We start from the raw sequence: 13,447 nt of genomic DNA, 5'->3' as shown, positions 1-13,447 counted from the left end.
GTTTATAAGATTAAACAACTTGTCATATACTTATCGGCTATGTGGGTATCCTCTTTTGAGAAGGGCCTATAAGACCTCTTGCCTGATTTTGTATTTAATTTTTTTAAATTTACTGGTTTGATATGGTTTGCCAAACTATACAGGTTTCAATTACACAACTCAATATAACACCATAATAGAAGTGCCTTGTACATAGTAGATATGAGTTCTTTGTTAGATATATGTGGTACAGATCTCTTTTCCCATTCTTTTTTTCTCTTAATGATATATCTTCTAATGAATGAAGTTTCTTAACTTTCATGTACTGTAACCCAATTTATTAGTATTTTCCTTTATGGTTAGTCATTTCTGAAACCCTTAAGAATGTTTGCATATTTTAAGGTCATGAACATAGTCTCCCATTTTCCTTCAAGCTTTACCTCTTTAGTTTTTATCTTTCACATTTACTTGTTATCTTTCTTTTAAATTTTACCCACCCCTCATTCCCCCACCACCTTCCCCTTCAGCAACCATGAGCTTTTTCTGTATAATCTACAAATCTGTTTCTGTTTTGTTTTGTTTACTCATTTGTTTTGTATATTCTTTGGTTTGACTAATAAGTGAAATCATAGTGTTTGTTTTTCTCTATCTGACTTATTTCACTTAACATAATACCCTAGATCCATCCATGTTGTTGCAAATGGCAAAATCAAGATTTTATTCTCTTTTATTGCTAAAAAAAAAATTCCATTGTGCATGTATGTGTGTGAATGCGTGTGTGTGTGTATACTTATACATATATATATACATTATATTCTTTATACACTCACCTGTATCAATGGATATTTAGGTTGCTTCCATATCTTGCCTATTGTAAATAAAGCTGCAATGAACATAGGGATGCAGGTATCTTTTCAAATTAGTGTTTTTATTTTTTTCAAAGAACTATTAGAAATGAAATTGCTTGGTCATATGGTAGATTTATTTTTTAATTTTTGAGGAATCTCCATTCTGCTTCCCACAGTGGCTGCACTGGTCTGCTTTCCTACCAGCAGTGCAGGAGGGTTTCTTTTGCTCCACATCCTTGCTAGCATTTCTTATTTGTTGATTTTTTTATGATAGCTATTCTATGAGGTGATATCTCATTGTGGTTTTGGTTTACATTTCCCTGGTGGTTAGTGATGTTACGTTTCTTTTTGTATCTGTTGACTACCTGTATGTTACCTTCGGAACTGTCTATTCAGGTCCTCTTCTCATTTTTCAGTTGGATTTTGTGTGTGTGTGTTAAATTGTATGAAGTGCTTATTTATTATGGATATTAACCCCCCCCATCCTATGTATCATTTGCAAATATCTTCTCCCATTTGGTAGGTTATCTTTTTGTTTGTGGATGGTTTTTGTCCCTGTGCAAAAACTTCTTAGATTGCTGTAGTACCCCCACCTGTTTATTTTTGCTTCTGTTGCTTTTGCCTGGGGAGACATATCTAAAAAGATAATGCTAAAACCAAACGATGCCAAAGAGTTTACTGCCTAGGTTTTTTTCTAGTGCTACGATTTCTGATTGTACATATAAATCTTTAATCCATTTTGAGTTTCTTTTTGTAGATGGTGTAAAAAAGTAGTCCAGTTTCATTTGTTTGCATGTCCGTCTAGTTTTCCTAAAATCACTTATTGAAGAGACTGTCTTTACCCTGTTGTATATCCTTGCCTCCTTCATCATGGATTAATTGAGGATATAAGTGAAGATTTGTTTCTGGACTCTCATTCTGTTCAGTTGATCTATATAAATATGGTGGCATGGAGCATTAAACAAAATGTGAGGTCTGCTAAGCATAGAGCCCTCTGTGATTACGCAAATCACATGTCCTTGAAGCCAATCCTACTTACAACACTGATCAGATTTTGTTACAAAATGTGCATTGATTTTGGGCTGCTGATCATCCATCACTTTTTTTGTAGTAGCTTTCCAAGTTCCACTGGGGGTTACTTCTCCCAGGGGTATAAAGTCTCAGTGCCCCTATAACTTAATTTTCCCCAAACCCTCCTCCTACGGGATAGGCACATGACTAACTCAAGCTCTGTTAGCTTCATTCTCTGTCTCCCTCTCTTCCCTTCTCTTAAGATTTTGAATCTTAAGAACAAAGATGAAAGAACATGGGAAAATTTAGAATAAATTTGGTTACTCTCCAAGACTTGAGAAGTTCAGACCACCTTAAGTATACCAGTTCTACCTCCAATTTAAGCCTTACCTTCTAGCCTTCTAGTTGATCCTGTGACTGTCCCAGTAGCTCTCCAATAATTGTTTCTCCTGCTTAGGCAGCCAGAAATTGTTTCTGTTGACTGCAATCAAAAGGTCCTATAGGTCATAGAGATATCTTTCTCACTCACTGGACTTGAGTTCTTTGGTCTAACTAGAATTATAGCATACATACATACGTAAGTAAAGACTGCCTAACAGAAAAGTGCAAAGTGCTTCACATATTATGTTTTATTTAATCTTCACAATGAGCCTTCAAGACAAGTATCACTGTTTCTACTTTTCAGATGACAAAAATGAGGTCCTGAGATATATTTCTGAAAGTTTTCCAGTTATTTAGTTATAGAACCCAAATTTTCAAACTGATATTTTTTTCTGAGTTTCAACACCATACTTTCCCATAATGTTTTATTTTTTTTCCTAGGCCCATTGTCTAGCACACTGCTAGGCACAACATAGTTCCTATAACGATTCAATATATGAGTGAATAAATAAAAGAAGGAATATTTCTATCCACATCTTCATTTAGTATCAGTTCATAACCAACACATAATGGCTTATAATTATAAAATCAAGTTTTATCTCTTGCCTCTCTTATCATAAAATTTTATTTGCCATTTACTGCTATGAAAACATTGGCAGATCAATCACTTATTTCTAAAATTGGTTTAGCATACCAATAATCTCAGTTTATTTCATGATTGTTTAATGGTTAACTGTAACTGCTACTTTCTGAACAAAGGCACAATTACTGGCACAAATATGTGTCAATTGTTGACTCTGAAGCTACAACTATGCAAATTTAATTATCATACATTGGCCTATACTTGAATAGAGGTATTCTCAAATGAAATGTGCTTTACCCAGAAATATTTGTAAAAATCAGTAAGTGAAAAATAGAGACAAACTCATAGAGAGAGAGCAGGGTGACAGCTGTTGGTGGGCAGGGGGAGGGGGACTGGGGGAGGGGAGGTGCAGAGGTTGAGCAAAAAGGACCAAAAAAGAAGTCCAAATAAATAATAACATGGAGGGTGGAAAGGTGACACAGTGTGACAGCACTGAGGAAAACAAGAAAGACAAGTGGGTAGCCAGAGCAATTTTAAATTCTTAGTGGGAGCTATCCAATATATAAACAGAGGAAATACACTTGGCAGGTAAAAACAAAACCCATTATTTTTCCCTTTATGTATGTCTAAACAATTCAATGTAAATAAGATGTTACTGAGCAAAGGACTAATCTTTACTGTTCCATGTACAGGTTCAGAGGTTAAAAAAAATCAATTAATTACAAAAGCTTCCAAACAATGCAAACGGCATTAAGCACAGTAATTATAAGATAAGCTTTGAAGCAGTTTTCAGTTGATTGGGTGTGGGTGTGCAGAAGTAAACCTACAGTTTGCCTGCTGGTGCAAGAATGCCTTACATGCCAATTAGTGGTTATTGCTACTAATTATTAAAGACATTTTAAGAGTAATTAAAAATTAAATGCACCTGTATGATGGCCCATCACTATGTTGTGGTAAATTGCTCAGATTTTCCATATCAATCACTCAGGAAGTGCCACGTGTGAGGGAGCAGCATTTATGATACCAGGTATCAGGAGCCAAATGACATGCGCCTGTGGCCTCCACCTGGAAGCACCGCGAAGATTCAGTCTTCCTGCTCCAAAGTTTCTACGAGTAAATTCTGCCAGGCCAAGCGGATGAGCACAGTCTTTGAGGGCATACTGCTTTGTTTCGATCACCATTCATATCCTCGTTGCCACAATACCCAGTGAAGAAAAGAAAGCAGTAAAGGACAGATAAAACTTAGCCGCATCCGAGACCGCACTTCCCTGCGGAAAAGCCATGCCAGGAGGACAACTTCAGCAGTAGAAAATGAATACTGAGATCCCAGCCTTACCATGAACACTGTGATTTCTCTTTACTCCCAAAAGCCTGAATATGGATCAACTGGCCTTGAGGATTCTGTTGAGTAATAAAAAAACACCTGTGTCCAGATTAGGCATAGGCATATCACACGAACAGGAGAATTAGGTGATATTTACTGAGTATTCCTTCAATTTGGGCTTTTCCCTCCATTGTTCCAATCACTGGCTGCACACTGGAACTGCAGAGGGAGCTTTACAGCTATACTGTGAAGCGTGGTTCCCAGAGGTTCTGTTTTAATTGGACAGAGGTAGAAGAGGGCATTGGTAGGTTTTCAAACTCTCCAGGTGATTCAAAGATGTTTAGAGGGTTACAAACTACTGTGTCTGCTTTACTTATGTTAGGTCTCCAGTTCTAATTTTTTTAAAAATCTATTAGTTATGTGTTTTTGTCCTCATTTTATAAGTGAGGAAATACATGTGGGTAGCTGAAATGTCCTTTGTAACACAAATATAGCAGAGACAGGATTGAAATCCAAATATCTCTGATATAAGGATCATGGAGGATTTTTTTTAACCTTAAATCAATTTTATAAGTTGCTGATTGACTTTCTGGTGTTTCTTCTCTCTAGTTACTATTTGTATCATCAAAGTACACATTCTTAAATCCTTAAAGGCCTTTTATTTACATTTGTTTTTCATTCTTGGATTTTTATTATTATTACTTATAATTATTAAGTGAGAGGCAGGGAGGCAGAAACAGACTCCCGTATGTGTCCTAACTGACCAACTAACTGACTGGGATCCACCTGGCAAGCCCCCTACCAGGGCATGGTCTGCCCCTCTGGGCCCCTGCTCTGTTGCTCAGCAACCATCTATTTTAGCACCTGAGGTGAGGCCATGGGGCCATCCTCAGTGCCTGGGACCAACTTTGCTGGAACCATTCAAGCCATCGCTTCAGGAGGGGAAGAGAGAGAGAGAGAAATAGAGAGAGGAGAGAGGTGTGGAGAATCTCCTGTCCTGTGTATCCTGACAGGGAATTGAGCCTGGGATTCTCACATGCCAGGCCAACGCTCTACTACTGAGCCAACTGGCCAGGGCCAGATATTTTTTAAGTGAGAGTAGAGGAGATAGAAACCCCTGCATGCGCCCTGACCGAGATCCACACAGCAACCCCCATCTGGGGCCAATGCTTGGACCGGACCAGCCAAGCTATCCTCAGTACATGAGGCTGACGCTCCAACCAATCAAGCCACTGGCTACAAAAGGGAAAGAGAGAGATAAAGTAGGGAGAGAAGGATGACAAGAGAAGCCAATGGTCGCTTCTCATGTGTGCCCTGACCCAGGATCAAACCTGTGACATCCGCAAGCCGGGTTGATGTTCTATCCACTGAGCCAACCACCCAGGACCTAGTTCTTGGATTTTTAAATAGAATAATATATGAAGCTAGGGGTATGGGTTTACTTGTTATTCCCATGAGAGAGTCTTTTGCCTACTGGAAACAAAATGTTGGAAGTCCAAGTGGTGATATTCCTGAAGGTCATAGCAGTCTACCTCTTCAAATACTGTAGCTGACTAAACCTAAAAAAGCTTCCAGGCTCAAGGAGAGAAGAGGTTAGCAACTTCAGCTATCTTACAGTAACACAAAGTACACAGGGAAATAGTGGAGAGGACCAAAGCGGTGACTGGGAAGTGAGGGAAATTTCTGTTACAGTAATCTCTGCCTCAGACCTTTAGGCTTTGTTTGTGTTTGTTCATCTTAAGGCCAGTCACCTCTATTTCTAATGATTATCTCACTGGCCCGAGGTCATTCTTGCCACTTATTTAGTTATTATCTCTGCTGGAAATCTAATTATCTTTTCAAAAGGTAAAACATAATATATGTAACACCGTAATTTTATTTACAGTCTTAATCCTACACAGCCAAGGTAAAAAAAAAAAGGGGGAGTCATTACATATATCTGTATGCTGTGACTCTACTGTTGGGTACGTTACTGGAGCTTAATGAGATGAATAACAAAAACAAGACCTAAAACACATCTCACACAGCATCTACTACTCTACTTTTCTTTACTATCTACCAATTCACATCCCAAATGCCAAGTCCCTCACCTGAAAGCAGGAAGGAATTACATTTTCATTCCAGAATGTAATTGGCAGATCCATATTTTGTTTTTGCTTGTTGTTTTTTTTCTTTCAGCAAAATCAACGTGCCTGCTTTTTAGACTTTTCCTGCCAAACATATCAGATTGTGTGAGGTTTATGGATACACAATAATTCCTGGGCAACCTGAAAGCCAGGGAGACTACAAGGAGATACTGAAAAAAACAACATTATGGAGAAAGCCTGAGTGAATAATAGTAGACAGATTTGAGATAATTATTGAAGAGATGACAGAGAACATCACCATGATTTGTTTTGCCAGGTTGTCATTTCAAAGATAATGAAGAACTATTAAATCGATTTCTTTTTTTTTTTTTTTCAGGGAAATGAATACACAGATATTAAAGAATAAATGAAATGAATACACAGATACTAATTATAAATACTAATTATGATAAGTTTGAGTAGCTAGCTAGTTTATGCAACACTAGAAATATTCATTATGCAAACACATAAACTCTACCCAGTGGTTTTATAGATCACTGGCTTTAGGTCCGGAACAATTGTGCAGAGACAGGATAGAGGCTCAACTCAGTTGGGGGTCATCTTATTGCCAACTTAACTAGTGTTAAATGAGTGGGTGTTTAACTGTCACTAAAACAATTTAGGGCTCAAAGCACCAAAGTATCATTTTTGCTAATATTTTAGTGAAAAGTAAAGAATTGTTCCTCCTGACGTTGGACTGTGATGCTGAAGGCACCACTGTTTTCTCGTCAACAGTAATGAAACTTGTGTTAGCAAACGTGGGCTGCTTGCCTAACCAAGGAATAAAATCACCTCCTTGAGAACTGGGAATCCTGCTGTATTTTATTGCCGTAAAACCATTTTAACATCGTTCTTCACTGAATGAGATTTTTAAAAATTCTTAAATCATGAGCCAAATGAGTATAACCCATCCAATGTTTCATGGATCACTTTCACTGTAAGATTATTGCATTGAACTCCCAAATTTTTGTTTTAGGAGAAAAAAAAAAGACATATTTCTCTACCAATACGAAACATGAACTCCAAATTTAGAAAGATTTACAAATGCCACAACACAGTTATCTACCAGCAAACATATCATTTCTTTGTTTCGTAGGACACCAATGATGAATTATTCATGAGACCCTATTTCAGATGCTTATTGTGTCTGGTGGCAAAGTCTCCGCCTGCTCAGCCCCAGGAAAGCTCCGGTACTTTGCTGCAGGCACAGTTCTCTGTGCCATCCAGGGACAAGCCGTGTGCTCTCGAGTTACTGGAGCAGCTCAAGCAGTTCCAGTGGCCTCAGCTGTGGAGACAGCTGTTTGCCCACCGTCTGTGATAGCAGAAATGTGTGGGAGGCTTCCCCCCTAACAGCATGCCCTTCCCCACCCCCCACACAAACAACTCCCATGCCATGCATCATACATGCACCACCATCAAAGGGGTGCTAAGAAGCCCCGTGATTTCAAGACCAGAATGAGCAATGCGCCACAGTTTAGAATAGCTCTTTATCTTCTATGCAAAATTATTTGAACAGAGGCCCTATCCTCCAAATCTAAACCTTTTTTGTAACTTATGTATCAAAAGGTTTGTGCATGCGTGAAATTCAAAATGATTTATTGTTTAGTTATTGCCTTATTTACTTACTTAATGGATTGATTGATGTGCCAGGATCCCACAGACAACAGAGGTTATTTTTTTTTTTAAGACTGTTTCAAAGGAACTGGATTGCAAACAGGAGTTCCACTAACACAGTAAGTCAACCCCTCCCTACTGGTTTGTATTCTTAATGAGTTCCTTTTGGTTCTCGCCTACTACCTGTCTATGGCTATTCGTTGACACAAAATACTGCACCTTGCACATAGTGATAAGTGGTTGGGATGAAAGAATAAAATATTAAGTGTGGAAGAGTAAAATATGAGGAGAAAATCTGGATCAAAAGAGTATCAGCCAATATAAGCATCTATTGTATATTAGGCAATATCTTGTACGGTGCCTGGGCTGAAAGGGATAGAGCCACTCCACAACAGTGGGCGTTATTAGAATTCCATCTGGCAGCGTTTCTCTGCAGGGAAGGGGGCTGCAGAGAAGTTCCACAATTTGAATTTCTCTTCTAGACCTCGAATCATCTGTTTATCCTACTGACACTGAATTTACTTTCACTTTGTAAGAAAATGCTACGCCAGAATTAGTCAATGTAAAAAAACTCTCTATAAACATCGAAAGGACGGTTATAAGAAAATTTCCACAAACCTCTTACTAACACACCTCTTGAATTGTATATATGACTTTGTTAGGAATTCTAATATTGTCATTGGTCTTGGTGAATAAGGGCTAAATCAGCAGGGAGACTAATTTGTTTGTAGAAACTGGATGTTGAATCTGTGCCGAACTCTTATTCACTTTGTGTTCTATGCATGCAACATTTATGTTAGGTCTCCGTAACCTCTTTTCCAAACGAACTCTAATTTGACATAATGCAGCATAGAATGGCACCAGTCATCGGGCTTGCATCAGAAGTGCATTTTATTTGGATTCAATTCAGACTCTTAACAAACTGGTTCCCGTAAATGCAGCAGATGGGAGAGAAGCAAATGGGAGCGTGTGTGCGGCCTCACACCCAGCATCCACTCCTGCTTCCCTGTGCTAAAGCCTTTCCTGAGTTAGTTGGTTAGTTAGTTGGCTGGTTAGTTAGGCACATTCCAGCTGAAACTTTTAATTATACTTAACATATTTATCCTACCAATCCATGAAACGGAGTCATGAAGAGCTAGAGTCCAGCCAAGGAGAGTAGATTCTTTCCTTCGCTCTCTCTCTCCTGCTGATTAATGTGGTGGATGCTGCCAGAAGATGGTCCAATGGTTAATAAATCTGGCAAAGCTGTGGCCAGACTTTCTTTTCTAAAGGTCAATTAAAAATGCTGGTTGAACTATAAACAGAATTCTCCATAGAAGAATGCCAGGCAGTGCCCAGAGTGGTCTCCTTAATACAAAATATCAATTTGATTTTCCTCAGGAGATTCGCTCTCCTTTTGCAATGCAAATATTTTCAAGTGTACTAAACACGTTTTAGCACCTCAACATAGGCACTAAAACTATTTGCATGCAAAATTACCCAGAGTAGGCAGACAGGCACAAGCTTATGCTAGCACCATATGTGCTAAAGTATTTGAGCCAGGAAACAACTAGTATCTGGACGTTATTTACAATTTAAATTTAATTTTACATTATTATTCAAACGAGAGCTTATATATAAAGTCTCTATTAAAATTAATGCTTCACATGGAACAAAATTTCGCCTAAAATTGTACGTTTAATAGTGCTGTGGGTTTTTTTGTCCAGCTACTTAAACCACTCAAAAAGACAATACAGCACCTTTGTTCCCTGTCTTTCAGCTCCACCTGCATGAATGGTTTATTTGTCCCTCTAACAACCCCTCTCAGAAAGAGCAGCAAAATGAGTGTCGATTGAAAGGTCCAGAAATTGATACAAAAGATAGACGAAGACCAACACATGGAAGAGCATAGCAGTTTGAGGACATACACACTACCTGGAAATAACACGCAACCTTTTCACATTCATATAAAGAGCATATCTTTTCTGTTTTGTTTTGTTCTCGTTTCCAAAGGCTTCATTTGATGTTTTGTGAACGTGGGAGTGACTTTGGTTTAGCATATAGTTTGCAGATTGTGTTGTGGTACGCTGTCCCAAGAAAGCAGCATTTTGTTATGTATGCAAGAACACAATCCTGTACCTCTGTACTTCTATTATGCTTTCCATGTAACTTAAAAAAATCTGAAGTTTATGGGCAATGATGGGATGGTGTGTTTGACAGTCATTTGTCATAGCATATCAAGAAAGAACACTGCTTTCTTTTTTATCTTGTCACATATCTTTCCATTTCAAGTTTGATAAGATTTCATGTTTTAATATTTTTTGTTTTAATTGTGTAATAGTTTATTCTTATGTTCATTTTAGGAGAAAAATTTCAGATGAATCAGAATGATTAGTTGCAGCCTTCTTCAACCTTCCTCTTACCTAGAGACTAGATAAGTGGATTTTCAGGGAAACTTTGAGAAGTGGTACTGTCACAGTAATCACTTCCGCCACTCTCTGTCCAGGTATTTGCAGATTGTTGCAACTGCTGTTGGTGTGCACATTGGATATCAGTGTCTATTGATAATACTTAGTGAGGCATTTGGAAATCATTCCATAGTAATACATTTTAACTAAAACTAAATTACAAAGAGAAAAAGTACCTTTTAAATACTAGTCTACAAAACAAATTCTTAAAAACCCACAGCTAATATAATGAATTTGAATGGAGGGAATATAAGAAAAATAAACATATTGTATTTTATAATAAGGATAGCATCAAATATACCCAAATCTTAACTACATTTTTCTCCTTAAAGATACTTCAATTTATTATAAACCTAGTGTATATAATTTTTATTTGAAAAAGTAAAGTATTATTTTTCATCAAATATATATATTTTTTGCTATCCTTTTTCTTTCTTTCTTTCTTTCTTTCTTTCTTTCTTTCTTTCTTTCTTCCTAGGAGCAGGAGGAAGGAACTGCTTTCTTTCTTGACTTACAACCCATCTTCGAAATGTTGAATCATTGCCTAGGTGCATGAACTCAGTTCTGAGCAGTTTTAATTTATAGCAGCCAACATTTCTATAACATAAGCTCTCTAAAAGAGGCCCACAGAAGAACCAGAAATCTGTGGTTGTGTAGAATGTTTAATGGGAATGGAAAATCTCCACATTTACACATCGATCCTTGCATATTAATATCATTACATTTAAACGGTGGTTTGATTTCAAACATTGAATTAATTAAGAAGGAACTTCCAGGTCGAGTTATAATGCCAAATCAAATGCCAACAGCTCCTTCTACTGGCTACTAGAAGAAAATATTTGGCCTCAATCAATGAAAAAGAAGTTTGGTTTTTCTTTAAGAAGCATCTTCAACAAATTAAAATTTTGAAAAAACATCTAAGCTTATTGGGAAATTCAAAAGATGGTTACTTGTAGTGATAGGAAGAAAAATACTAAGAATTATAGAAATAGAAGTTGATAGTCATGTGAGTTTTTTACCATCAATAAAACATTCCTTCCTCTGCTAAAAAACATCTGGTCTGTCTCTTGTCCAGTACCCTCTAGTATAGAGAGTTTTGGTTAAAATTAAAATATAATCAAGGTTATATTTAGGGTTATGCTTTCTCACATTGGACACAAATATTAAATTTATATTATGGAAATTGAGAAATCAATAGACATATTAAATTTTTCATGAAACCTCTTTGTTTCTTGCTGGGTTCTAAAAAAGAGAAAAAGAGGGCTAGAGTCAGGAACTGGGTGAGACTGGGCCTGCCGGTGAGGTGGCAGCAGCGGTGGCTTGCGTGTGTGTTCAGGCTTCTCGGGCCATCTGCCGCCAACATCCTGCTGGAGGTGAACAACCGCATCACGGAGGAGACGCTGGCGCGTAGGTTTCAGAACTCAGCCTCCGTAATCAAACCAGAAGCAGAAGTAAAATTTGCAGATTTTGATGGGGTCTGCTATTATATTTCAAATCCTAATGGAGACAAAACAAAAGTGATGGTCAGTATTTTTAGTTGCAGACTTCAGCACATGGTGCTGATGAGTCCCTAAAGAGAGTGAACTAGGGTTTCTTGGTAAATCCAGTATCAGGATATGATGTCTCTTTGCTACACGACCTTGAAAATCTGCCTGCATGCAAGGGTTGCACTGTGCAGCAGGCTGGCATGTTGAAATGGAATTATTTTGCCTCTGTCTTTGAGAAATATATCCAGTTCCAGGGAGAGGGTAAGGAAGGAGAGAATGGGTCATTTATCCATTCAAGGGATGATGAGACCACGTATGCTGAGTCTAAAATAGGACAGAGTCACGGATAGTTTTCAACACAGTGTTTAAGGATGAGGACGATGTGGTCATTGGAAAGGTGTTCATGCAGGAGTTCAAAGGAGGACACAGAGCCAGCTTCACAGCCCCATGGGTCCTCTTTAGCCACAGGGAACCTCCCCTGGAGCTGAAAGACACAGCAATGTGGTGACAACATTTGCATATCACCATCACGCTGTTCCTTGGTCACATCGACTCCAGTGCTCAAGACAACACCATCAACCTGATCCATGCCTTCCAGGACTACCTGCTCTACCACATCGAGTGCTCCCAAGACTGTATGCACACACGTCTGCAGGAAAAGACAACTGACTTCCTCAAAGTGCTGAATGGCGTTTGTCCAGATGCCGAGAAGAAAGAAAGCAGAAAACCGTTTTTATCCCACTGACTCTTGGGAACAGGAAGAGGAAGTGAATTGCAACTGAAGTATGGAACATTTACTACTGGATAATCGTAGCTTTTCATATTGCACCTCATCAGGATCTTAAGGGAGTGTCCATTTTGGTTCAATTTTGTATATGTTTGGAAAATAATCTGCAGAAATGAGCTGTGCTTGCAAGGACTTCATAGTTTCCAAGAATTAAAAAAAAAGAAAGAAAATAGGAAGAATAAAAGAGGTCCTGGCTGGTTGACTCAAGGTTGGAGCGTCTACCTGTCATGTGGTATCCTGGGTTTGATCTCTGGTCAGGGCACACAGGAGAAGCAACCACCTGTTTCTCTTCCCTTCCCCTTCTCCCCTTGTCTCTCTCTTCTCCTCTTGCAGCTAGTAGCTCAATTGGTCCATGCATCAGCCAGGCACTGAGGATAGCTCGGTTGCTCCAAGCATCAGCCCCAGACAGAAGTTGCTGGGTGGATCCGGCTGGGGCCCCATATCTCACTTAAAAAGAAATTTACTTGATCATTTGATCAACTTAATTCCTTTTCTTTATCTTCCTTCCCTCCCTCTTTCCCTTCCCTCCCACACATCTTACAAGTTATTTTGCTCTGCAATACGTTACTGGTAATGAGTTGCAGGAGAATGCAACTCAACATGTTTTCTCCTAAGTACATATTTGAGTTCAAAACTCCTCTATCTAAAGAAATACAGTTGGAGACATTAATAAGGAAATCTTTCTATCTTAAAAAAAAATAAAGTGAAAAAAATATTTTTATTGTTATGTCTATGAGAATAAATAGATAACTTCTAAGTTGTATAGAGTTTGGAAGCAAAGAATATTGGCTGCTTTTAGTTCGATTCTAACATTTGATGTAACAAGTAGTTTAATTAATTAGGGCAATAAAAGTAAAACG

The 13,447-nt window shown here is 38.2% G+C and overlaps 1 pseudogene; it reads left to right on the top strand.

Annotated features, from left to right (window-relative positions):
• Positions 1-11,527: 11,527 nt before the first annotated feature.
• LOC136322244 (actin-related protein 2/3 complex subunit 2 pseudogene) lies at positions 11,528-12,545 on the top strand (annotated as a pseudogene).
• The last annotated feature ends 902 nt before the right edge of the window (positions 12,546-13,447 follow it).

Source organism: Saccopteryx bilineata, chromosome 2, assembly GCF_036850765.1.
Source record: "Saccopteryx bilineata isolate mSacBil1 chromosome 2, mSacBil1_pri_phased_curated, whole genome shotgun sequence".
In the NCBI taxonomy this organism is placed as follows: Eukaryota; Metazoa; Chordata; class Mammalia; order Chiroptera; family Emballonuridae; genus Saccopteryx; species Saccopteryx bilineata.
The sequence above is the reverse complement of the archived record's forward strand: the minus strand, read 5'-3'. Positions and strand labels throughout refer to the sequence as shown.